The sequence below is a fragment of the Lethenteron reissneri genome, chromosome 61, assembly GCF_015708825.2.
Source record: "Lethenteron reissneri isolate LAM-NWPU_2019-01 chromosome 61, ASM1570882v1, whole genome shotgun sequence".
NCBI lineage: Eukaryota > Metazoa > Chordata > Hyperoartia > Petromyzontiformes > Petromyzontidae > Lethenteron > Lethenteron reissneri.
The window spans coordinates 4227012-4252680 of NC_083839.1; the positions used below are offsets into that span (position 1 = coordinate 4227012).

Sequence of the window (25669 nt, forward strand, 5' to 3'; positions counted from 1 at the left end):
AGGAGAAGCAGCAACAGTAGGAGCAGCAGCAGCAGCGGCAGCACCAGCGGTAGCAGCAGCAGGAGGAGCAGCAGCTGCAGCAGAAGCAGCAACACTAGTAGCAGCACCAGCAGCAGCATGTGCAGTAGGTACCGCAGGAACAGCAACAGGTGCAGCAGCAGCAGGAGAAGCAGCAGCAGGAGCAGCAGCAGCAGCAGCAGCAACGGCAGCAACGTCAAACCCAGCGCTACTGCCACCTGACGGGTGAAGGGCGCCCGTCTGTTTTGTGGCGAGGGGTTCGGAGGAGGTCTCCCCGAGTCCGGCTCCACCGGGGCGTCTCGGTCGCGAGCCGCAAGTTGACCGGGAGACACAGCAGAGCCTCACCATTCTGGCGAATTGCCCGTTGATGCTGGATGCAATTACCAGCGAAAACGTCGTGCTATTCAAAAATTGTAAATGATGTGGTTTCACGCTTCAACACACCGGTGGGCTAAAGTCGTGAACTATTTTGTCTTTTGTCAACGTGACACTTTTTTGCTGATTGGCCGTGTCGGGTGGTGGAGGGTTACGACACATTTATAAATAACGCGATCTAAACCCAAAAAACGTTTATTATGAGTAAAATTGATGTTAAACTGCAAGTTGTCTCTCGGCCTTGTCGTGAAAAACGGGCACATTGTAAACAAAAATTGTGTTATTGTTGTTGTTATTATTATTATTCTTGATACCACACCACACAGTAAACCGATCGGACGCCGTGTTGACGAAGTTGCCAAAACAACAAAAAAAGATTTCACCGAAGGCTACACAATGTGTCACGGTGCAGGACAGGGCACCGCGCGCGCAAAAACAAAAAACGGTCCGTCGCAATGAACTTCCGCATCAACGCTCCCCCCTCTCCCCTGATGCAAACCACGCAATGACACCGACGACGATGCGTCAGCCGGTCCCCAAGCGCGCCCAGACACCGAACGGCGTGGGTGGCAGAGGTCGCAACCGGGTACCCGATACCCGTACCCTACACGATGCCCGGCTACCCGTACCCGGCCAGGTACGGGTACGGGTAGCCGTTTGCGACCCTGGTGCGGCCGGGTACGGGTACGGGCAGACCGTGAGTCACTGGTGAGTCACCGTTTGTCACTCATTTCGGGTAGGGTACGGGTACAGGTAGGGAACGGGTACCGTACCTGGCCGGGTACGGGTACCCATTTGCGACCCTGGTGCGGCCGGGTACGGGTAAGGAATCAAAACCCGTTTGCGACCTCTGGTGGGTGGGTTCAAAGTTCAAAGTTAATTTATTAGGTATAGCCCTGTGAGCCATTCGGCTCTTGAATCGGGTGCAACCGCAACAAACAAAAAAACTAAAACATGAACAAGAAAACATCTTAAAGTGACTATGTGCAAACAGGACCACACCATGCAGGCCAAACTAAACCATTCGCGAGCTCAGAAGCGACCTCGCCACAAATGATAGACCCAAATGAGGTGGTTTATCGCTGCGTGGAAAATTCATAGCGGCAGCCGAAACCTGTCTTTAGACGCGTGACAACGTTTCGAAACGTGGAGGGGAAAAACCAGAGGACCCGGTGAAATAAATCCACGCGGCCACCACGGGGAGAATATCCAAACTCCAAACTTGAAGGCGTCACAATGGTCGGGATCGAACCCACGCCCTCCTATACACCGGGCGAGGTAGTTAACATCTCAATACCGCCGCGCCTCTGTTGGGTAACATACGTATGTATGCGCATACGTACACACGGAACGTACGCCAGCCACTAACACACACAGTAGATGCATGCAACAACAAAGACAAAAGTCCCCTGTATAGCCTCAACAGACTTCGCAATCGCAAAGGCTAAGCAGGCTTGAGCCTGGATAGTGCTTGGATCGGTGATCCAGCATGTCCATAACAGGTGTTATAGGCTTCCATGGGGCAAAAATCCATTGTTGTTTCTGCATTGTCCACCCCCCCCAACCACCATCAACACGCGTGCCGACCAGCGTGGTGAAGTATGGTCAAACGACCCTCACGGGGCCTGCAAGGCGTGGTGTGGAGTGTTCTCATCCAGCAGTGGAATGATTAAAAAAAGTGGCAGTACGTGTGACGACTCTACCCGCAACTCCTACGTCAGGGTCTCCTCCTTCTCCTCCCAGGCAAGGCCTCACAGTAAGCGTGGAGTGAAACGCTCGCGGGCAACGCAAACGCTTCCATCGCTGCTGCTGCTGCTCCTGCCACTTCATTGATTCCCCTCCAACCAACACCACAAAAAAGACAAAGATCCCCCGTGTAGCCTGTAACAGACTGTTGGGGCAAGTGCTGTTAGCGAGCACCTATGAAGGCCGGCAAGGCGCATGAGGGGGTGGGTGGCCAGCACCTAGTGGCGATGTTTACACACCGCACCAGGTACTCATTTGAGGTTGAGTCGACCTAGGGGAGGCCCAGGACCGGTTCAGATAATCGTCACCGGTGTTGGCCGTGAGCGGGAATCGAACTCGGGTCGCCGGGTTTGTAGCGCAGCGCTACTACACCACCGCAGGTCACAACACGATCACTCGCTCACCCACCCACTCACCACACACTGAAGGACACAACACACACACACACTCACCCATTCACACACACACATTAACCCACCTACCCACTGACCACACTGCAGGTCACAACACAATCACTCTCACTCACTCGCCTACCCACCCACTCACGACACTAAAGGTCACAACAACTCACTCACCCACCCGCTCACTCGCTCACCCACCCACCCGCTCACTCGCTCACCCACCCGCTCACCCACTCACTGACTCACTCAACTATCCACTCACTCACCTACCCACCCACTCACCACCACACTTAAGAGCACAACAACTCGCTCACTCACCCGCCCACTCGCTCACCTGCTCACCCACCCGCTCGCTCACCCGCTCACTCACTCAACCACTCACCCACCCGCTCGCTCACCCACTCACTCACCCACCCGCTCGCTCACTCACTCCCCCACCCGCTCACCCACCCGCTCGCTCACCCACTCACTCACTCAACCACTCACCCACCCGCTCGCTCACCCACTCACTCACCCACCCGCTCGCTCACTCACTCCCCCACCCGCTCGCTCACCCACTCACTCAACCACTCACCCACCCGCTCACTCACTCAACCACTCACCCATCCGCTCGCTCACTCACTCACTCCACTCGCCCACCTGCTCACTCACTCACTTAACCACTCACTCACCCACTCACTCACTAAACAACTCATCCACCTACCCACTCGCTGACCACACTGCAAGTCCCAGCACTTTGCATTCTGGTCCATCTCTCGCACAGCTCCGCTTTGGACTTCTCTCCCATCGTCTCTTCCCCCCCCCCCCCCCCCCCAAGTGCTCACATAACTATAATAATAACCACCTCGCTCGATTCGAGAAACCTGTCACCTCCCATCAATTACACATCTTTAATTGTGCCGCTTGCTGTCAGCTGGGCCCGCGTCGCGCTTTTGGGGCCGTGCACAGCAACCGCGATATAAAAAAACAAATTGAAAAATTAAACACGGCGCTCAACAGCTGTGCACTTATCATCACTCACTCACAAACGCTGGCACACACCAACACAGCCGCGTATTAATACACACAACAACTTTACCCGCACTCAACCACAACCACCACCACCACCCCCACCACCACTCCCACCCACCCGCCAAACTCCCTTTCAAACATTTCCGACAAAGTTTTAAATACAGCGGAGAGTTTGGGGGAAGGAGGGGGGGGGGGTCTCTAAGCAGTTTATTATTAAAAGTGATCATCATTATTAGTGTGACTGTTATCCCCCATTTACCAAACCGCCGAGTTCTTTTTCTGCCGCTACATTCTTAGTAGGCCCGTTGCACGACGCATCATATCCTGTGAGTCAGTAGCCATCCCACCGTGTGTCACCATAAGATCACGGCGGTACAGTGTGACTCACAGGGCTCATATCTCTATTTCTCTGTCTGCGAGTGGGCCCCCCTTCTGCCTGCCTCTCTCTCTGTCTCACTCTCACCCCGCTATGTTAGTCTACCAGTGGGGCCCTCTCTCCCTGCCTCTCTCTCACTCTCACCCCGCTCTCTCTGTCTCCGTGTTGTGCGCGGTGCTTTTAGCGCCACAGCGCGTGGATTTGTAGCGTTTATTTTCATTTTCTTGGTTCTTTCGGTAAAGTCACGGAGAAGGAAAATAATAAAATAATAATACAAATTCATAATTACATTTTTTTTATGACTTTATTATTTTCCTTCCACGTGACTTTACCGAAAGAACCAAGAAGATGAATCCCTGCAGTCACGAAAGCTTTAAATCGAAATTTATTTTCATTTGTGTTGCTGGTGACTTTGTGCATTTCATATCGAAATCGCCTCCAGTGCTTTTGCTGTTGGCGGTAATACAAGTTGTTTAAAAGTCAAAGTCCGTCTCCCAGTGGGCCATCCCTCTGCCTCCATCTCTACCCCTCTCTCTCACTCCCCCCCCGTGTCTCCAAGTGCCCCCCCCCATCTCTCTCTGTCTCAGAGTGGGCCATCTCTCTGCCTCCCGCCCCCTCTCCCCCCCCTCTCTCTCGCACAAATACATAATGCTGGCGAGCGCAAGCGAGAAGGACTAAAATTACACGTGCCGCAACTTCCTCGCCACGGGTGGAGTTTCTGGAGGGGTTGGGAGTTGTGGTGGGGAAGGAGGGGGAAGAGGCTCATGCAGGCTGCCTGCCCGAGTGGTTCATGGGCTGGCTGGAGGCTTAAGTGGCTGACGGGCTGACTGGCCGAGTGGTTGACAGGCAGGCTGGCTGGCTGTCTGGCATGCTGGCTGACTGAATGGTTGGCAGGCTGGCTGTCTGGTATGCTGGCTGGCTGAGTGGTTGACAGGCAGGTTGGCTGTCTGTGTGCCTTACGGACTGGCTGGCTGAGTGGTTGATAGGCTGGCTGTCTGGCATGCTGGCTGACTGAGTGCTTGACAGGCAGGCTGGCTGTCTGTGTGCCTTACGGACTGGCTGGCTGAGTGGTTGACAGGCTGGCTGTCTGGTATGCTGGCTGACTGAGTGGTTGACAGGCAGGCTGGCTGTCTGTGTGCCTTACGGACTGGCTGGCTGAGTGGTTGACAGGCTGGCTGTCTGGCATGCTGGCTGGCTGAGTGGTTGACAGGCAGGCTGGCTGTGTGCCTTATGGACTGGCTGGCTGAGTGGTTGACAGGCTGGCTGTCTGGCATGCTGGCTGACTGAGTGGTTGACAGGCAGGCTGGCTGTGTGCCTTATGGACTGGCTGGCTGAGTGGTTGACAGGCTGGCTGTCTGGCATGCTGGCTGAGTGGTTGACAGGCTGGCTGACTGTCTGGCATGCTGGCTGGTTATCTGGCTGGATGGCTGATGTGTTGGCTGACTGCCTGAGTGGCTGATTGCCAGTCAGCCTGCCTGTCTGGCTTCACAGAGTGGCTGGCTGGCGGACGGCCTAGATTCCACATTGGCTCAGCAGCTGCCTTAGCTAGATGGTGGCTGGCCAAGCGGTTTATGGGCAGACTGGCTGATCGGACAGTAGAGGCTGGCTGGCTGACGTGCTGGCTAGCCGAGTCACGTGACATTCTATAGCTTCACTCCGCTACGGTCAACACCACGGCAGCGTCTAAAGATACGCACCGCAACAGTCTTTGAATTCGCAACTATCGATCGTTCACTTCACGCCACCCGAGCGATTCCGACCGACTTCTCGACCCCCCCCCCCGCCCCCGGTCACACACGCGCACGACTGCAGATTCTGCGGATTAACTCAACAATACAGCGCATGCCCAAGGTAGCACCCCTCTGGGACAGGAATCTGTCGACTAAGCGAGGCTTTCCCGGGTAAATACAGAGGCTCTCCCCCCCCCACCGCCACCCGTACTAAACTATCTTCACGCATTAGCGGTGGACTGCCAGAGACTCGTATTTATGAGAACGCAAAGCAATCGCGTTGGTGTCGGGGCACTCCCGAAATTGAGCCGAGATTTTTAACGGGCGGGCGACGAGTGAAGCGTGGCGATGGGGAGCACACATCACACACGTCACACACGTCACACACACGTCACACACACACACGTCACACGCACATCACACACGTCACACACACACACACACGTCACACACGTCACACACACACACACGTCACACGCACATATCACACACACACACACGTCACACACGTCACAAACACACACACACGTCACACACATCACGCACGAGCACCGGTTGGTCAATCCACTGCTGGGCGAGCGTCGTCCCTGCCACAAGCGTTGTCTACGAGTAGTTCTCTGCGATAAATGTCCACGCGATAAGCCACTTCATTGGGCTATCATTTGTGGCCGGGTCGCTTCTGGCAAAGAGCCGGACACAGCTTCCTGGGCTTTACCTGCTAAAATAACAACAATAGTTTAATAGTTCTAGATTTGAAGCTTTCGTGACTGCAAGGATTCATATTCTTAGGTGTTTTCGGTAAAGTCACGTAGGTAAAACATTAAAATTAATAAAAGTAAAATAAAATAAAAATCACGACGTTTCGGAGGCAACACAAGTCTCCGTCATCAGGTGGGACCGTCACAGCCAGATTTGCTTGAATCATTGCCTCACTTGATGCAGCAAATCTGGCTGTGACGGTCCCACCTGATGACGGAGACTTGTGTTGCCTCCGAAACGTCGTGATTTTTATTTTATTTTACTTTTATTAAAGTTTAATAGTTTTAATTCGAGTGCAACACAACAATGGATCTAGGCCGCATTGCCCTCTGCTGTCGCCACCGCAGCCTATAACACCTGTTACGTTCATGGCGGTGGTCGCCCATCGAAGCGCTAATCAAAGCTCACTCATTTGCCAGTAAAAATATAATTGTTTTTTTACCCTTCTATCTGGCAACAAAACTGACACCTTTTTTTACATGGAGTCATGTTTGCATAGACCACAATACCTGCAGTCGTAAATGCCAACAAAAAACATAACTCTGATAATGTATGCACTGTCCTTGAAGTTGATTGGTCCACACCCGAGACAGCTTTCCTTAGAGCCTAGTCTCACATGGTGTTGGACCAGATGACGCCAAAAGGCGCACAACTCAAAGACAATGCACCATCAGAGTATGAGAGCTCGGGGTAAGCATTTACACCATTGGAACGTCATTTGCCAGTAAAAATATGATAATTGTTTTTTTACCCTTCTATCTGGCAACAAAACTGACACATTTTTTACAAGGAGTCATGTTTGCATAAACCACAATACCTGCAGTCATAATAACATAACTCTGAAGGACAGTGCACATTATCAGAGTTATGTTTTTGTTTGCATTATGGCTGCAGGTATTGTGGTCTATGCAAACATGACTCCTTGTAAATAAATGTGTCAGTTTTGTTGCCAGATAGAAGGGTAAAAAAACAATTATCATATTTTTACTGGCAAATGAGGTTCCAATGGTGTAAATGCTTACCCCGAGCTCTCATACTCTGATGGTGCGTTGTCTTTGAGTTGTGCGCCTTTTGGCGTCATCTGGTCCAACACCATGTGAGACAAGGCTCTAAGGAAAGCTGTCTCGGGTGTGGACCAATCAACTTCAAAGACAGTGCATACATTATCAGTGTTATGTTTTTTTTTGCATTATGACTGCAGGTATTGTGGTCTATGCAAACATGACTCCTTGTAAAAAAGGTGTCAGTTGTGTTGCCAGAAAAAAGGGTAAAAAAACAATTATCATATTTTTACTGGCAAATGAGGTTCCCATAGTGTAGATGCTTACCCCGAGCTCTCATACTCTGATGGTGCATTGTCTTTGAGTTGTGCGCCTTTTGGCGTCATCTGGTCCAACCCAGTGTGAGACTAGGCTCTAAGGAAAGCTGTCTCGGGTGTGGACCAATCAACTTCAAGGACAGTGCATACATTATCAGAGTTATGTTTTTTGTTGGCATTACGACTGCAGCTATTGTGGTCTATGCAAACATGACTCCTTGTAAAAAAGGTGTCAGTATTGTTGCCAGATAGAAGGGTAAGAAAAACAATTATCACGTGGGGTTGTTTGCTCCGCGCGTACACGCCACATCGCCGCGTTCACCGAGAGGCGTTTCGACGCGTACAGGAACTCGTGACTAATGCCATCTGTTGCAGGCGAACCTGCCAAAAAAAAGGGTGAAAAAACAAACAACCCAGTGCAGGCAACCAACGTTTTAGAAGCAGCAATTGGGACTTTTCGTCGGCCGAAGAGGATTTCAGCCCGATGCGTTTATTAATATACTTATTCATTTATATATTTATTTCAAGGGGAAATGCGATATTGCCAAAAGCAGCTGCCGGGGGAGGGGGAGGGTAGAGCGGGGAGGGAGGGGGTGTCGGGGCGATCGACAATGACAAGAATAATAATAGTAGCATCGACGGAGGAGGGCGGCATCGACGCCAAATATAACAGCGTGGGGTGGGGGGGGGCGGTGAAGTACGCCGTGACCGAGCGGCGCTCATCCGCAGTGACCCGCGGTCTCTCTCGGGGGGGGCGGACCGCCCGACCGGACGGGCAGCGGGGTGGGGGGGGGGCACCGTGCACACGTGCTGGTCTCACGTTTGCTGTGCTGCACGACTGCCGGTTGTTGTTGTGGTGGCGTTGATGTTGTTGTTGTTGTTGACGATGATGATGTTGTTGTTGTGGTGGCGTTGTTGATGATGTTGTTGTGGTTGTGGTGGCGTTGATGATGCTGTTGTTGTTGATGATGATGCTGTTGTTGTGGTGGCGTTGATGATGTTGTTGTTGTCAACGATGATGATGTTGTTGTTGTGGTGGCGTTGTTGATGTTGTTGTTGTCAACGATGATGATGTTGTTGTTGTGGTGGCGTTGTTGATGCTGTTGTTGTCAACGATGATGATGTTGTTGTTGTGGTGGCGTTGTTGTTGTTGTCAACGATGATGATGTTGTTGTTGTGGTGGCGTTGTTGATGCTGTTGTTGTTGTTGTGGCGTTGATAATGTTGTTGTTGTTGTCGACGATGATGATGTTGTTGTTGTTGTCGACGATGATGATGTTGTTGTTGTTGTCAATGATGATGATGTTGTTGTTGTTGTTGTCAATGATGATGACGTTGTTGTTGTTGTTGTCAATGATGATGATGTTGTTGTTGTTGTCAATGATGATGATGTTGTTGTTGTTGTCAATGATGATGATGTTGTTGTTGTCAATGATGATGATGTTGTTGTTGTCAATGATGATGATGTTGTTGTTGTCAATGATGATGATGTTGTTGTTGTCAATGATGATGATGTTGTTGTTGTTGATGATGATGATGTTGTTGTGGTGGCGTTGATGATGCTGTTGTTGTTGATGATGTTGTTGTTGTGGTGGCGTTGATGATGCTGTTGTTGTTGATGATGTTGTTGTTGTGGTGGCGTTGTTGATGATGTTGTTGTGGTGGCGTTGATGATGCTGTTGTTGTGGTGACGTTGATGATGATGTTGTTGTTGTCGATGATGATGATGATGTTGTTGTTGTCGATGATGATGATGTTGTTGTTGTTGTCGATGATGATGCTGTTGTTGTCGATGATGATGATGACGTTGGTGGTGTTGATTATTGTGCTTTTGGTGGTCAAATTGATTTTACTGGTGTGGATGATAGTGGTGGTCTTGATGATGGTGGTGACGATTACTGTCATGGTTTTGATGATTATAGTGGTAGTATTGATAATGATGGTAGTAGTGGTACTGATGATGACGATGATAGTGGGGGTATTGATGATAATAGAAGCAGTATAGATGATGACGATGATAGTGGGGGTATTGATGACGATGATAGTGGTATTACAGATTATGATAGAAGCAATATGGATGATGACGATGATATTGGTAGTATTGATGATAGTGGTATTTAATGATGATGCTAGTTGTGGTATGGGTGATGACGATGATCGTCGTGGTATTGATGATCGTGGGGCTATTGGTGAAGATGACGACAACAGTAGCGGAGATGATAGGCGTGGAATCGATCATGATCATATTGATTATGAAGATGAGTGTGGATGTATTGATCATTATTGTGGTGGTATCGATGACGACGATGATGATAAAATCACTTCAGCGGAATATGAACTTCTGATGATGAAATCACTTAGGAATATGAACTTCTGATCTCTCAATCAAAGGTCCCCACCTGAAATCAACTCAACTTTAAAATCCCCCGAGAGAGCTTCGGGGGGGAGGGGGGTTGGGAATTCAGTGAGCGAGCATCTATTAACCCCTTTCCCATCCCGATGACGTCCGTGTACGTCGTCTGCACGGAACCGGAAAAAAAAAAACATCGTTACCGAGGCTGCCACAGCTGGGCGCCGGCAATCGCTAGGGGCAACGGCGGTCGCGTGGCCACAGTTCTCCGCGGTGAGCAACGTCGTCTTTAAAAACAGCGGCGCTGCGACCACGCCGCTCTGAAAATGAGCCGATTGCGTCGTTCCGAGATTCGGCGGTGAACGGAACAACCCAAACCACCCCCCCACCCCACCACCCCACCACCCACCACCCCACCGCCGCAGCAACTTGGCACGCACGTCACGCAACGGGAAAGGGTGAACTCACGCCGCGAGCAGGACACAACACAGACGAGTCGCTCGTGCGTCTCCCCCGTTCCGCCGCCTGACAGCGATCACCGCCGACCACGAGGTAGTAATTCCGGGCTGAGACAACCTAGGCAGAGAGAGGGAGGGAGGGAGGGAGGGGAGGGTCCCACACCGTGATCAGATAAAGAATGCCAACGGGGTTTTTACTTGTCAGCAGAGGTCGCAAACGGGTTTTGATTCCTTACCTACCCGTACCCAGCCGCACCAGGGTCGCAAATGGGTACCCGTACGGGCGGCTGGGTACGGGTACCCGTTCCCGTACCCGTACCCGTACCTGAAATGAGTGACAAACGGTTACTCACCAGTGACTCACGGCCTACCCGTACCTGGCCGCACCAGGGTCTCAAACGGCTACCCGTACCTGGCCGGGCACGGGTAGCCGGGTATCGGGTAGGGTACGGGTATCGGGTAGGGTACGGGTATCGGGTAGGGTACGGGTATCGGGTAGGGTACGGGTATCGGGTAGGGTACGGGTATCGGGTACCCGGTTGCGACCTCTGCTTGTCAGGAATCGACCCCATGCGGCACACGCTGGGGGGTGGGAGGGGGTCGTGGTGGGCGTCCCTGGCCATTACGCCGACACAATAGTCGTGCCATCGTGTTTCCACAATGCGAAATGAGTACGTACACGTGTGTGCGTGTGCGCGTCTGTGTGTGTGTATAGTGATAGTGCAGCAGTTAGCGCGCTGCGCTATGAACCCGGCGACACGAGTTCGATTCCCACTCACGGCCAATACCAGTGACGATTATCTGAACCGGTCCCGGGCCTCCCCTAGGTCGACTCAGCCTCAAATGAGTACCTGGTGCGGTGTGTAAACATTGCCACTGGGGAGACAAAGGCGGTCGGGGCGTGGTGCTGGCCACCCACCCCCTCGTGTACCGTTCCGGCCTTCATAGGTGCTCGCTAACAGCACTTGCCCCTACAGTCTGTTAAGGCTATATGGGGGATCTTTGTTTGGATCTTTGTTTGTATATTCAGAATGCTGATGCTGCCGTGGTGCAATGTTAGCGGTTGGCTCACTGGCGGATCCAAGTTCAATTCCCAGGCAATGGCGAGTGGTTCACTGGTCTTTTTCTCACCGCCCTCACCCAACGGTACTGACCAGCACAGTCAAGTCTCGTCAAACCCCCCCCACTCCCCTCTCCCATGTCGTCTGACACCACATCTGGGATGGGCCTTCGTCCCGCAGTGCAGGGATACTGCCGTGACGTCGCGGTCAGCAACACCACACCAGGTACTCATTTAAGGCCGAGTCAACCTAGGGGGAAGGCCCAAGATCAGCTCGGAAAAGTGCCGCTGTTGTCGGTGGCCGCGAGCGGGAATCGAACTCGGGTCACCAGAGTTCGCAGCGCGAGCTCGCTGAACCGCTACGCACCACACCAGGTACTCATTTAAGGCCGAGTCAACCTAGGGGGAAGGCCCAGGCTCCGTTCGGAAAACCGCCGCTGTTGTCGGTGGCCGCGAGCGGGAATCCAACTCGGGTCACCAGAGTTCGTAGCGCGAGCTCGCTCAGCCGCTACGCCACCGTTCCGCGTCACACAAACACGCGCGCGCGCACGCACGCGCACACCGAGTACACTATTTACAGCAGACTGTTTTAATAAAGCTGCTCGTACTTTGAACCAGACATTCTTTCCCCTCCCGTTTCCACCCAGCCAGCTTTAACCTCTCGACAGGGTGAAGCAAAGTCAGCTGGGAAAATGCCTCGTGGGCTACATGTCAACTACCTCGCCCGGTATACAGGAGGTCGTGGGTTTCATGATCCTGACCTTGACGTCATGGTGGCTGGGAGATGTTAACTACCTCACCCGGTATACAGGAGGTCGTGGGTTCATGATCCCGACCTTGACGTCACGCTAGGAGATGTCAACTACCTCGCCCGGTATACAGGAGGTCGTGGGTTCCATGATCCAGACCTTGACGTCACGGTCGCTAGGAGATGTCAACTACCTCGCCTGGTATACAGGAGGTCGTGGGTTCCATGATCCAGACCTTGACGCACGGTGGCTAGGAGATGTCAACTACCTCGCCCGCTATACAGGAGGTCGTGGGTTCGATCCCGAACCCTGAGAAAGTAGTGGATTATACGACGCATTCTTTCCACTGTTTTGTATATCAAAGCAAACGTAGTTTAGTTTAGTTACACCGCAGCAGCATCCTGTTACAACATTTTTCTATTTTACCAGGTGAGGCCAACTGAGCTGTGTAGCTCTTTTTCAGAAGCGACCTGCCCACAAATGACAGCTCAAACGAAGTGGCTTATCACGCGGAAATGTATAGCAGCCAAATGCTCTAAACCCACGTTGATTCTAAATGTGGAGGGGAAAATCGGAGCCGGAGAAAAATCCACGCGACCACGGGGAGAACATGCAAACTCCAGATATACAGCAGGCATCAGGAAACCCACGATCTCCTGCATAGCAGGCGAGGTAGTTAACATCTCGCCACCGTATGAAATAAATCCTGAAAAGAGCAAAACATGAACAACAAACTTCTGCTGTTTGAATGTTTATCACAGACACACACACACAACTGGCAACAGCTACACGATGAAGAAGCAATGAGTGCCAGTGAAAAGCATAGCCATTGTTGGCAACTGTTTACACACAGACACTGCTACATGACCTTCATACAAAAACTGGTCCAGAGCACAATTGACCTGCGCGCAAACCACATCCGATTTGTGCGGTTGGCTTCATACGGCGGCAAAGAAGTTGAGCGGACGCACACATACCACGCGCCCGTTGTCGTCACATCTCGCAAGCCAAGCAGGTTTTGGGCCCGCAGAGTGACTGGATTGGGTGGCCGTCACGCGTAAACGCTTCACGAAATTTGCGTGTCACGCGTCACGCGTAAAGACACGGTGGTGATAGGCTCACAACAATCGGCAGCAGCGGGAGAGAGGGGAAGAGATTTGGCTCGGTCTCTAACGAGTACCCGGTGCGGTGTGTGGCCTTCATAGGTGTGACTGGCTAAACAGCACTTGCCCCAACAGTCTGTTAAAGGCTATACGGGAGTGGGGGGGGGGTCTTTGTCTTTGGGAGAGATTCAGGGTGGGGGTGGACGCACACGAAAGTCGTGTGAGATTTAGGTAGATGTTGTTAAAGTTTGAGATGCGTTCCCGAAGCTCGGAAAAAAATCCCAACAATTGGGATAAGGTACCCAAATCTCGGCCAATACGGAATAAAAATTATTATTTTTTGCTAATTACCGTTCGATTCGAATTGTGACATCCCGTGCAACCGCTTTTCTCTGGCAAAAAAAAATCGGCATTCCAGTGGCACCGGGCGAAGTTACGCGTGGAAATTATTAGACCCAAAGCTGACGAACGGGGGGGGGGGGGGGAATACAAAAACGCAAATTGTCCTGAATCATATCCGAACACACGAAATACAAACATCTTAAATCGATTAAAAACGATCCCTACAATTTACCCAGCCCGTGAGCTAACAGCCCCCCCTCCCCTCCCAGAGGCATTGCGTACACGTCGGAGAAGGCAAAGGTGCAGCCCTGCAATTGCACGCTCGCATCGCGACTGTGACGAAAGAGCCTTCACTTAAGAGGGAGCCTATCAAGACAGCCCCCATCCAGAGGTGTTATTTGGCCTAATCTTCCACGCTGCCCGCTACATCTGGTGGGGGGGGGGGGTGTAGCAGGGGGGGGGGAGAGGTGGGTCAGGCGCGCACGTTGTAGCGCTCTGCTAAACCACGTTGTCGTATGGCTTGCGGTCACACGAGACTTGTCAAATATCACTCGCCCGCCCGCCTGCCCGCACGGCAGGCACATCAGCAGTGTAGCAAGGCGGTGGGATCCAGACTTGAAACCGGCTTGGCCGTTATCGTAAGAGGGGGGGGGGGGGGAAGAGAGACGCAAAAGGAATGAAATTCGATTTAAAGCTTTCGTGACTGCAGGGATTCATCTTCTTGGTTCTTTCGGTAAAGTCACATAGAATGGAATCAATAAGTGATTATTTCTAATTTTTATTATTTTACTATTTTACCTTCTACGTGACTTTACCGCAAGAACCAAGAAGGAAAAAGGAATGATTTTTTAAATAAAATAAACCCAACCACACACAGACAAAGTTCCCCCATGTAGCCTTCAGACTGCTGCGAGCGAGCACCAATGAAGGCCACCACGGCACACGAGAGGGGTGGGTGGCCAGCATCACGCCCGACCGCCTTTGTCTCCCCAGTGGCGATGTTTTTACACACTGCACCAGGTAGCTATTTGAGGCTGAGTCGCCCTAGGGGAGGCCCCATGACCGGTTCAGGTAATCGCCGTCATCGGCGTTGGCGGCCGTGAGCGGGAATCGAGAACTCGGGTCGCCGGGTTCGTAGCGCTGCTAACTCGCTACACCACGGCTCCCACACACACAAAGACAAAGATCCCCCGTATAGCCTTAACAGGCTGTAGGGGCAAGTGCTGTTAGCGAGCACCTATGAAGGCCGGAACGGTACACGAGGGGGTGAGTGGACAGCACCACGCACGACCGCCTTTGTCTCCCCAGTGGCGATGTTTACACACCGCACCAGCTACTCATTTCAGGCCGAGTCGACCTAGGGGAGGCCCAGGACCGGTTCAGAGATAATCGTCACCGGTGTTGGCCGTGAGCGGAAATCGAACCCGGGTCGCCAGGTTCATAGCGCAGCGTAGCGCTAACCGCTACACCTACCGCTCCCCACTACACACACACACGTGCACACACACACGGGCACACACACACGCAGGCACCCATGAGTCAGGTCAAAGGTATGCGCAGTGCCTCTGCTGCGGTAATTGTGCAGGCGGCGGTGACGTAATGTTTGCACGAGTAACTCTGTCGTTCGTGGCTTTACACGGCGCGTTGCTGCCCGCCCGACCGGCCAGCCAGCCAGCCGGACCCACCACCTCTCACAGCTCTCCCCTCCACCCTACACCTGACCCACCACCACCCCCCCACCACCACCACCGCTGCTGCTTTAGCCTGGATCCCGTTAAGGAAGCCAACGAGAGACGGTGGAGGGAGGGGGGGAGCGATGCGGTGAAAACTCATTACGGGAATATCGCGGCGAAACTTAATTAAGCTGCCGGGAAACCCAAGTGAACTTGGAATCGCTCTGGGATTTCAATTGTGTACCCCCCCCCGCCCGCCTAGCCCGCCCAGCCCGCACAGCCCGCACAGCCCACGAGACCCAGGCCCCCCACCGCTCTCCCAGACTCGGCGTGGTGGTGGTGGCGGCCACGGGAACTGAACGACGCGAGTTCAATTCCCGCTCGTGGCCAACACCGGTGACGATCATCCGAATCGGTCACGAGCACGTGAACTTTGACCAGCGGTGAGAGCAAGGTGGCCCGGGCGTGGTACCGACCACCCACCCCCTCGTGTGCTGCAACGCATGCCGAACTTCTTTCACACCGTACGTAGCCAAACGCGCTAATCGGAGGTGCCGTGCAGGCCTTCGTAGGGTGCTAGCTCACGGAACTTGCCCCGGCAACCTGTCAAGAGGCTTCACGGGTGATCTCTTTGTCTTTGGTGCAGGAGGTGCATCTGCCAGGTTCGTGATGGTGGCAGTTGTGGTGGTAGTTGTGGACAGTGGTGGAGAGTGGTGGTGGTGATTGCAATCGTGGTGGTAACTGTGGAGGAGGATGGTGGTGGGGGTGCTGGTGGTGGTGGTAGCTGTAGAGGAGGATGGTGGTGGTGATGGTGGTGGTAACTGTGGAGGAGGATGGTGGTGGTGGTAGTGGTAGCTGTAGAGGAGGATGGTGGTGGTGGTGATGGTAGCTGTAGAGGAGGATGGTGGTGGTGATGGTGGTGGTGGTAGCCGTAGAGGAGGATGGTGGTGGTGATGGTGATGGTAGCTGTAGAGGAGAAGGATGGTGGTAGCTGTGGAGGAGGATGGTGGTGGTGGTGGTAACTGTAGAGGAGGATGGTGATGGTGGTGCTGGTAACTGTGGAGGAGGATGGTGGTGGTGGTGGTGCTGGTGGTGGTGGTAGCTGTGGAGGAGGATGGTGGTGGTGATAGTGGTAGCTGTAGAGGAGGATGGTGGTGGTGGTGGTAGCTGTATAGGAGGATGGTGGTGGTGATGGTGGTAGCTGTAGAGGAGGATGGTGGTGGTGCTGGTGGTAGCTGTAGAGGAGGATGGTGGTGGTGGTGGTGTGCCGAGCCCTGGGAGAGTAATGGGAGCTGGGGAGTGGCATTTGCGTCATAGGAGCAGCAGCAGCAGCGGTGGTGGTGGCGAGAGAATTAAAAAAACCACGGCACTACTCAGCTTTGGAATGGCCTCTCAAGCGATGTGAGCGAGCGAGCGAGCACGGGAGCTGCGGTATGCCCGACGGGGTGTATGTGTGTGTGTTGAACTTCTTTCGCACCGTACGTAGCCAACCGAGCTAATAGGAGGTGCGGGTTGTTTGCAAGAGAGGGCCACGACGCTTTGCGGTGCACACGTTATTTACTGCTGGACATCTGTGAACAGGAGCTTGGCGGATCATCGGATTCCTCCGCAGTGATACGTAAAAAAAGATTCCGATTCTGACGTCGCTCGCCGGCTACGTACGGTGGCGAACACAATTCAACGAACACACACTCGTACACACACTCGTGCACACTCGCACACACTGGCGCACACTCGCACACACACTCGCGCATACACTCGTACACGCACTCGTACACTGGTACACACTCGTACACACACTCGCGCATACACTCGTACACGCACTCGTACACTGGTACACACTCGTACGCGCACTCGCACACACACTCGTGCACACTCGCACACACTGGTGCACACTCGCACGGCACTCGCACGCACACGCACTCGCACGCACACTCGTGCACACTCGCACACTCTGGCGCACACTCGCACGCGCACTCGCACGCACACTCGCACACACTGGTGCACACTCGAACACATTCGCGCACACACTCGCGCACACTCACTCGCGCACACACTCTCACACACTGATCTACTCACCACCCACACACACACTCACTCACACTCTTACACACACACTCGCACACAATCGCACACACTCACTCACTCACCCACACACTGATCCACTCACCACCCACACACTCACATACACTCACTCACACACTCGCGCACACACTCGAACACACACTCGCGCACACACTCTCGCACGCACACTCGCACGCACACTCTCACTCACTCACCCACACACTGATCCACTCACCACCACACACACTCACACACTCGCGCACACACTCGCCCGCACACTCGCGCGCACACTCTCACTCACTCACCCACACACTGATCCACTCACCACCCACACACTCACACACACACTCACTCACACACTCACTCACGCACACACTCACTCACACACTCGCACACACTCGCACACACTCACACACACTCACTCACACACTCACACACTCACTCACACGCACACTCGTGCACACTTGCACACACTGGTGCACACTCGCGCACACTCGCACACTCACTCACTCACCCACACACTGATCCACTCACCACCCACACACTCACACACTCACTCACCCACACACTGATCCACTCACCACCCACACACTCACACACACATTCACTCACCCACACACTCACTCACACACTCTCGCACACACCCACACTCACTCACCCACCCACACACTCATCCACTCACCACCCACACACTCACTCACACACTCCCGCACCCACACACTCACACTCACTCACACACTCGTACACACTCACACACTCACTCACACACTCGCACACACATTCACTCACCCACACACTCACTCACACACTCTCGCACACACCCACACTCACTCACTCACCCACACACGCATCCACTCACCACCCACACACTCACTCACACACTCCCGCACCCACACACTCACACTCACTCACACACTCGTACACACTCACTCACACACTCACACACTCACTCACACACACTCGCACACACACACACACTCGCACACACACACACTCCACTACACACACTCACTCACACACACACACTCACACACACACTCGCACACACTCACACACACACTCACACTCACTCACACACTCACTCACACACTCACTCACACACACACTCACACACTCGCACACACTCACGCACACACTCGCGCACACACTCGCGCACGCACACACTCACTCACACACTCGCGCACACACTCGCGCACGCACACTCACACACTCACTCACGCACACACTCGCACACACACACACTCCCACACTCTCGCACACACCCGCACACACTCACTCACACTCGCACACACTCACACACACGCTCATTCACACACACACTCGCACACCCACACACACTCACACACTCGCACACACACTCACACACGTCTGGTATAAGTTTGCGTTGCTGTTTCCCATCGGGATTTCACAGTGAAGCCCATCGGCCACGTTGTTATTCCTCAACCGAAAGGATGCCCACCACCACCACCCCACCCAACACCAGGGAGACACGAAACGGAGTATTTATTTGTTTGTTTTCGTTGCGAGAATTTGCCAAAGCGGCGTCGCATGCCCTGGAGAGGTCCGCTGCCAATTCAATACTTCCCAAGAGAATCACGCGTTCGAAAGTGTTAGATAGAGCCACCACGTGTGTGTGTTTGTGTGTGTGTGTTTGTGTGTGTGTGTTTGTGTGTGTGTTGTGTGTGTGTTGTGTGTGTGTGTTTGTGTGTGTTTGTCTGTGTGTGTTTGTCTGTGTGTGTTTGTGTGTGTGTTTGTGTGTGTGTGCACAAAGGCTGGTGCTGGCCACCCACCCCCTCGTGTACCGTTCCGGCCTTCATAGGTGCTCGCTAACAGCACTTGCCCCTACAGTCTGTTAAGGCTATACGGGGGATCTTTGTTGCGTGCACGCGCGGAGATTTCAACCCCGAGCTTGTGTTTGTTGTTGTTCAAGTTGTGTGTTGTATCACTTATGATGATGACGACGTTGCACTGGCGGTGTTTTTTTATCACAGCCGATGAATCGATCGGAAAAAATATTTCCGACGTTAAAAGTTGTCCAAGCATCGGGCCATGTGCACTCTCTGTGTCGTGCTAGGTGCCACTAGACAGTGCAGACCACTGCACACTCTTACACTGAGTTGCCCTTCCCCCGAACCTACGATTACCATCGTTGTCTACGTACGGTGTGAAAGAAGTTCAACATACACACATACAGAGACTCACAGAGGCCCATAAACTCACACGGAGACCCATAAACTAACACACAGAGAACCATAGACTAACACACAGAGACCCATAGACTAACACAGAGACATAGACTAACACAGAGACCCATAGACTCACACAGAGACCCATAGACTACTCACACAGAGACCCATAGACTAACACACAGAGACCCATAGACTAACACAGAGACCCATAGACTCACACAGAGACCCATAGACTACTCACACAGAGACCCACAGCCTCACACAGAGACCCATAGACTCACACAGAAACCCATAGACTCACACAGAGACCCATAGACTCACACAGAGACCCATAGACTCACACAGAGACCCATAGACTCATACAGAGACCCATAGACTCACACAGAGACCCATAGCCTCACAGAGAGACCCCTAGACTCACACAGAGACCCATAGACTCACACAGAGACCCATAGACTCACACAGAGACCCATAGACTCACACAGAGACCCATAGACTCACAGAGACCCACAGCCTCACACAGAGACCCATAGCCTCACAGAGAGACCCCTAGACTCACACAGAGACCCCTAGACTCACACAGAGACCCATAGACTCACACAGAGACCCATAGCCTCACACAGAGACCCATAGACTCACACAGAGACCCATAGACTCACACAGAGACCCATAGACTCACACAGAGACCCATAGACTCACACAGAGACCCATAGACTCACACAGAGACCCATAGACTCACACAGAGACCCATAGACTCACACAGAGACCCATAGACTACTCACACAGAGACCCACAGCCTCACACAGAGACCCATAGACTCACACAGAAACCCATAGACTCACACAGAGACCCATAGACTCATACAGAGACCCATAGACTCACACAGAGACCCATAGCCTCACAGAGAGACCCATAGACTCACACAGAGACCCATAGCCTCACAGAGAGACCCATAGACTCACACAGAGACCCATAGACTCACACAGAGACCCATAGCCTCACACAGAGACCCATAGACTCACACAGAAACCCATAGACTCACACAGAGACCCATAGACTCATACAGAGACCCATAGACTCACACAGAAACCCATAGCCTCACAGAGAGACCCATAGACTCACACAGAGACCCATAGACTCACACAGAGACCCATAGACCCACACAGAGACCCATAGACTCACACAGAGACCCATAGCCTCACACAGAGACCCACAGTTTGTTGTCCTTCCCCCGCACCTCCTATAAGCACGGTTGGCTACGTACGGTGCAAAAGAAGTTCAACATATTGTAGAGTTGATCATCCATTATCCGAGCTACTTCCAACATTATCCGGCGGTCCCAGGCTGTAACCAGTCCAGCAATCGGCACCGTGTGCGTGGCAAACACAAAGTAGCTACGCTTGATTTCGGTGGCAAACATTCTATGCACTACATGATACGCTGCGTACAACTAAAACAATGAAAAGCATGCACGGAAATACATCACCCCATGATGTCTTCGACATTGGAGTGATAAGTATGGTGCAGTAAACACGGTAACTTTTAACGGTATTTAAATTTCGATTTAAAGCTTTCGTGACTGCAGGGATTCATCTTCTTGGTTCTTTCGGTAAAGTCACGTAGAAGGGAAATAATAAAATAATAAAAATGAAACATGATAAAATAATTCTCACGACGTTTCGGCCACAACGCAAACAGCTGTCCTTCAGACGCTGTCTCCCCGACAGACCTGGTCTTTCACCTGAGGACGGCTGCTTGCGTTGCGGCCGAAACGTCGTGAGAATTATTTTATTATGTTTTATTTTTATTATTTCATCATTTCCATTCTACGTGACTTTACCGAAAGAACCGAGAAGATTTTAACGGTATGATATTTCTGTTTGTCTATTTGCATGTTTACTTATGCCAATTACATATCCTTAGGTTTTTTCGGTAAAGTCACGTAGGTAAAAAACATTATTTTAATTTACTTTTTAATGTTTTTACCTACGTCACTTTACCGAAAAAACCTAAGACTATGAATCATTGCAGTCACGAAAGCTTCAAATCTAGAATCAATTACATATCACGAACACATTTAAAACACACGCAAAAAACATATACACGTGACACCTAAAACACGTCATACAAAAATGTGCAAAATCAAGCTCTTCTAAATAATGATGATGTCGTGATTATACGGCGTTATTGAAAATCTGTCGCTCCCCCCCGCCCCGCCTCCCACCGAAGCCGGATTATATAATCGATCATCTACTGCACACGAAAACGTACAGCAGCAGCAGCAGGAACGGATGGTGCGTTCTCCTCCAGGACAATCTGCGGCTCAGCGCTACACGGTGTGCTTGTCCGTCAACTCCTCCGAACGCGAAGAATCCCCGACCCGCGACCCGCATCTTTGGGGTTCGATCGCGTCGAGTGCAATGCGCGTGCACAGCCTTGCGCGATCCCATTCGCACGGCAGACGCGACGCGAAGTATTATTTCTAGATTTGAAGCTTTCGTGACCGCAAGGATTCATACTCTTAGGTGTTTTTTTGCGGTAAAGTTACGTAGGTAAAAAAATTATAATACAAAATAATGAAAATAGAAATAATAGAAAATCTTCTTGGTTCTTTCGGTAAAGTCACGTAGAATGGAAATAATAAAATAATAAAAATAAAACATTAAATATTGAAATAATAAAATAATAAAAATAAAGCAATTAATATTTGATTGCTTTATTTTTATTATTTTATTATTTCCATTCTACGTGACTTTTGGTTACCAAAAGAACCAAGAAGATGAATCCCTGCAGTCACGAAAGCTTTAAATAGAAATAAAATCATTGCTGTGGTTGTCCCACTTGATGACGGAGGCTTGTGTTGCACCCGAAACGTCGTGACTTATTATTTTATTTCTATTATTATTTATTTGTATTATTTATTTTTATTATTTATTTTTACCTACGTGACTTTACCAAAAAAACCTAAGAGTACAAAGTATTATTACTGTAATGTCTAATTCTTCATTTATTCACGACTATAAAAAAAAAAACCTTCACCACGCGGCAGAGCCAATCGAATCAAGTCGTCACGTCACGTGGGCAAATGTGCCAATTGATTTTTGGGGGTTTTCAAGGGAAAAAATTACAACATTTAAAAAATATATATTCTTAACGAGAATCAGAATTTTGATTTAAAGCTTTCGTGACTGCAGGGATTCATATTCTTGGTTCTTTCGGTAAAGTCACGCAGAAGGGAAACGTCGTGAGAATTTTATTGTTTGATATTTTTTTTATTTTATTATTTCCCTTCTACGCGACTTTACCGAAAGAACCAAGAATATGAGAATCGGAATCTTCATTTAGACTGGAGAAATCCGATAAGCTACAGAGCTCGCTCTTTCTCTATTTCACACAGATGTCAAGCGGGTTGGGGCTCAACTCTCGGGGTCGGGTAACGGCGACTGACATTGTCCACCTCCACGATCCGACCCAAGAGAAACTTTCATTACGGATCGTAGTACTGGGGTGAAAACTTTTGAATGGTTTATTATCAAAGTGAATATTTTTTCCGTTGTCATTTTTCGAAATCTATTTTACGTCTTCCCATGGGGGGGGGGGGGGGGTGGGGGGGGTCACCTCGAATTCGTCGTTAACAAAACTCGACTAGGAACCCCGTGAATGAACCAAGAGATCAAAACGTAAATTGGTGAATGTGCAGAGGTTACACGCACGCGTAATCTTGAAAAAAAATAAAAGTCCTCAATTATTCCAAAGATAATTCGTGAGCCGTACATTGATGTTTACGGAAAAGTAGGTTTAAACATTTTTTTTAATAAAACAAATTAAATAACCCTCTCTGACACTATGGGAACCTCATTTGCCAGTAAAAATATGATAATTCGTTTTTTACCCTTCTATCTGGCAACAAAACGGACACCTTTTTACAAGGAGTCATGTTTGCATAGACCGTAATACCTGCAGCCATAATACAAACAAAAAAACATAACTCTGATAATGTGCGTCATCTGGTCCAACCCATGTGAGATTAGGCTCTAAGGAAAGCTGTCTCGGGTGTGGACCAATCAACTTCAAGGACAGTGCACATTATCAGAGTTATGTCTTTTGTTTGTATTATGACTGCAGGTATTGCGGTCTATGCAAACATGACTCCTTGTAAAAAGGTGTCAGTTTTGTTGGCAGATAGAAGGGTAAAAAACCAATTATCAACCCTCTCTGAATTTGACACAAAAAATAAATAATAAACCCCTGTGGTGTCTCCACGTCTAGGCCACTGTGTGTGTACAATCCAGAGGTCGCAAACGGGTTTTGATTCCTTACCCGTACCTGTACCCGGCCACACCAGGGTCGCAAACGGGTACCCGTATCCGTACCCGATACCCGGCCGGGTACGGGTAGGGTACGGGTATCGGGTACCCGATTGCGACCTCTGGGATGAAGCCATGTTGCAGGCGCGGGTGGGTTGATTCTAGGAACTTGAATTGTGAGAAGAGACAAGACGTTGGGAAATGAGTGACAAACGGTGACTCACCAGTGACTCACGGTCTACCCGTACCCGTACCCGGCCGCACCAGGGTCGCAAACGGGTACCCGTACCCAGCCGGGTACCGGGTATCGGGTACCCGTACCCAGCCGGGTACCGGGTATCGGGTACCCGGTTGCGACCTCTGGTACAATCCCACTGGATTCGACAAACGTTCACCACCTCTGCTGGCTCTCACCTGTTCTCCTCACTCCCACTCCCGGTATGTCGCCTCTGCTCATTTTAGATCCCCGCTTAGCAACCGCGATAAACAAAAAAGTATTTGCCGAGCCCTTACAGTCCACTATTTATAATCGTAATAATGCCCTATATTTAATTCCGCGGTGGAGAGATGTTCACTCCCTCGCCCGGTATGCAGGAGGAGGAGGTGGTCGTGGGTTCGATTCTATTTATAGAGAGAGTGTGCGTGTCTCTCTTTCCTTGTGGTCACGTGGATTTTTCTCCGGGTCCTCCGGCTTTTTCCCTCCACGTTTAGAATCAACGTCACCACGCGTTCAGAGCATTCGGCTGCGATAGAATTTCCACGTGACGATAAGGCCACTTCGTCGGGCTACCGTTTGTTACAGCCAGGCCTCTCTCCAGTCGGCCTTGCACGGTAAAATAAAAAATAGTTTATCGTTTGAATAGTTTTAGAGCAACGATGCCGGCGTAATACGAGAAGGTCACCGAGTTTGATACCATCTCACCGCGGGGGCGAGGGTCATTTGAAAACGATTGGCGCGATTTTTTATTCATTTAATCCACCCGAGCCTCTGTCCACCACACACCCAGGCGTGTAAGCACAGTCAAGTTAATCGGCGTGGAAGAGTAGGCCTAAACACCCCCTGGTACGTGCGGCGGGCTCCCCCCAGATCTACCCGACCAACTGAGGTGCCTTCTGGCAGCGGGGGCGTTTGCCCAGCGATTGCATCCAATCAGGTCACCGCCACCACCACCCCCAACCAACAGAAACTTGATGTGCTGCAGATTCTTATTTAGCAAATGGTGACACATAGGTCAATCGATACATTTCATTGGGCAGCTGTGGGTGGGTGGGGAGGGTGGAAGTATTGTTATGCTGAACGCAGCATCTCCGACCCTTCCATGACGCTGGAGTACGGCAGAAGCTGGATAAAGGCACAGCTCCGATATAAGCAACACAGCCGGACGTTACCTCGGGTTCAAGGCTTTTTGACCACATCGGCAGGGCAATAGGTTCTGCGCCGCCACTTACACAAGGCGGTTTAAAAGCCCATCGTCCGCGTGGCTTTCCAGACCAATGCTATCCATCAAGCAAACTCGGGACCGGTTTCGACCGTCTTGAGTCTCGTCATGCGGAGTCTGGTTTTGCCAAAAGGATTCTGCGCGGCAATATTGGTCCGGAGAGCTTCATGGGAGCATCGGATTCCTCCAGGACAAATTCTGA

The 25669-nt window shown here is 51.3% G+C and overlaps 1 protein-coding gene across 4 annotated transcripts in view; it reads right to left on the minus strand.

The window, feature by feature from the left end:
- LOC133358345 (cyclic AMP-dependent transcription factor ATF-7-like) overlaps positions 1-25669 on the minus strand; it is a 124310-nt gene that overhangs the window by 76726 nt on the left and 21915 nt on the right. For all 4 annotated transcript variants that reach the window (XM_061576625.1, XM_061576624.1, XM_061576622.1 and 1 more), the window contains exon 2: positions 10552-10659. The gene's annotated coding sequence lies outside the window, so the exon portion shown is untranslated. The remainder of the gene's footprint in view (positions 1-10551; positions 10660-25669) is intronic.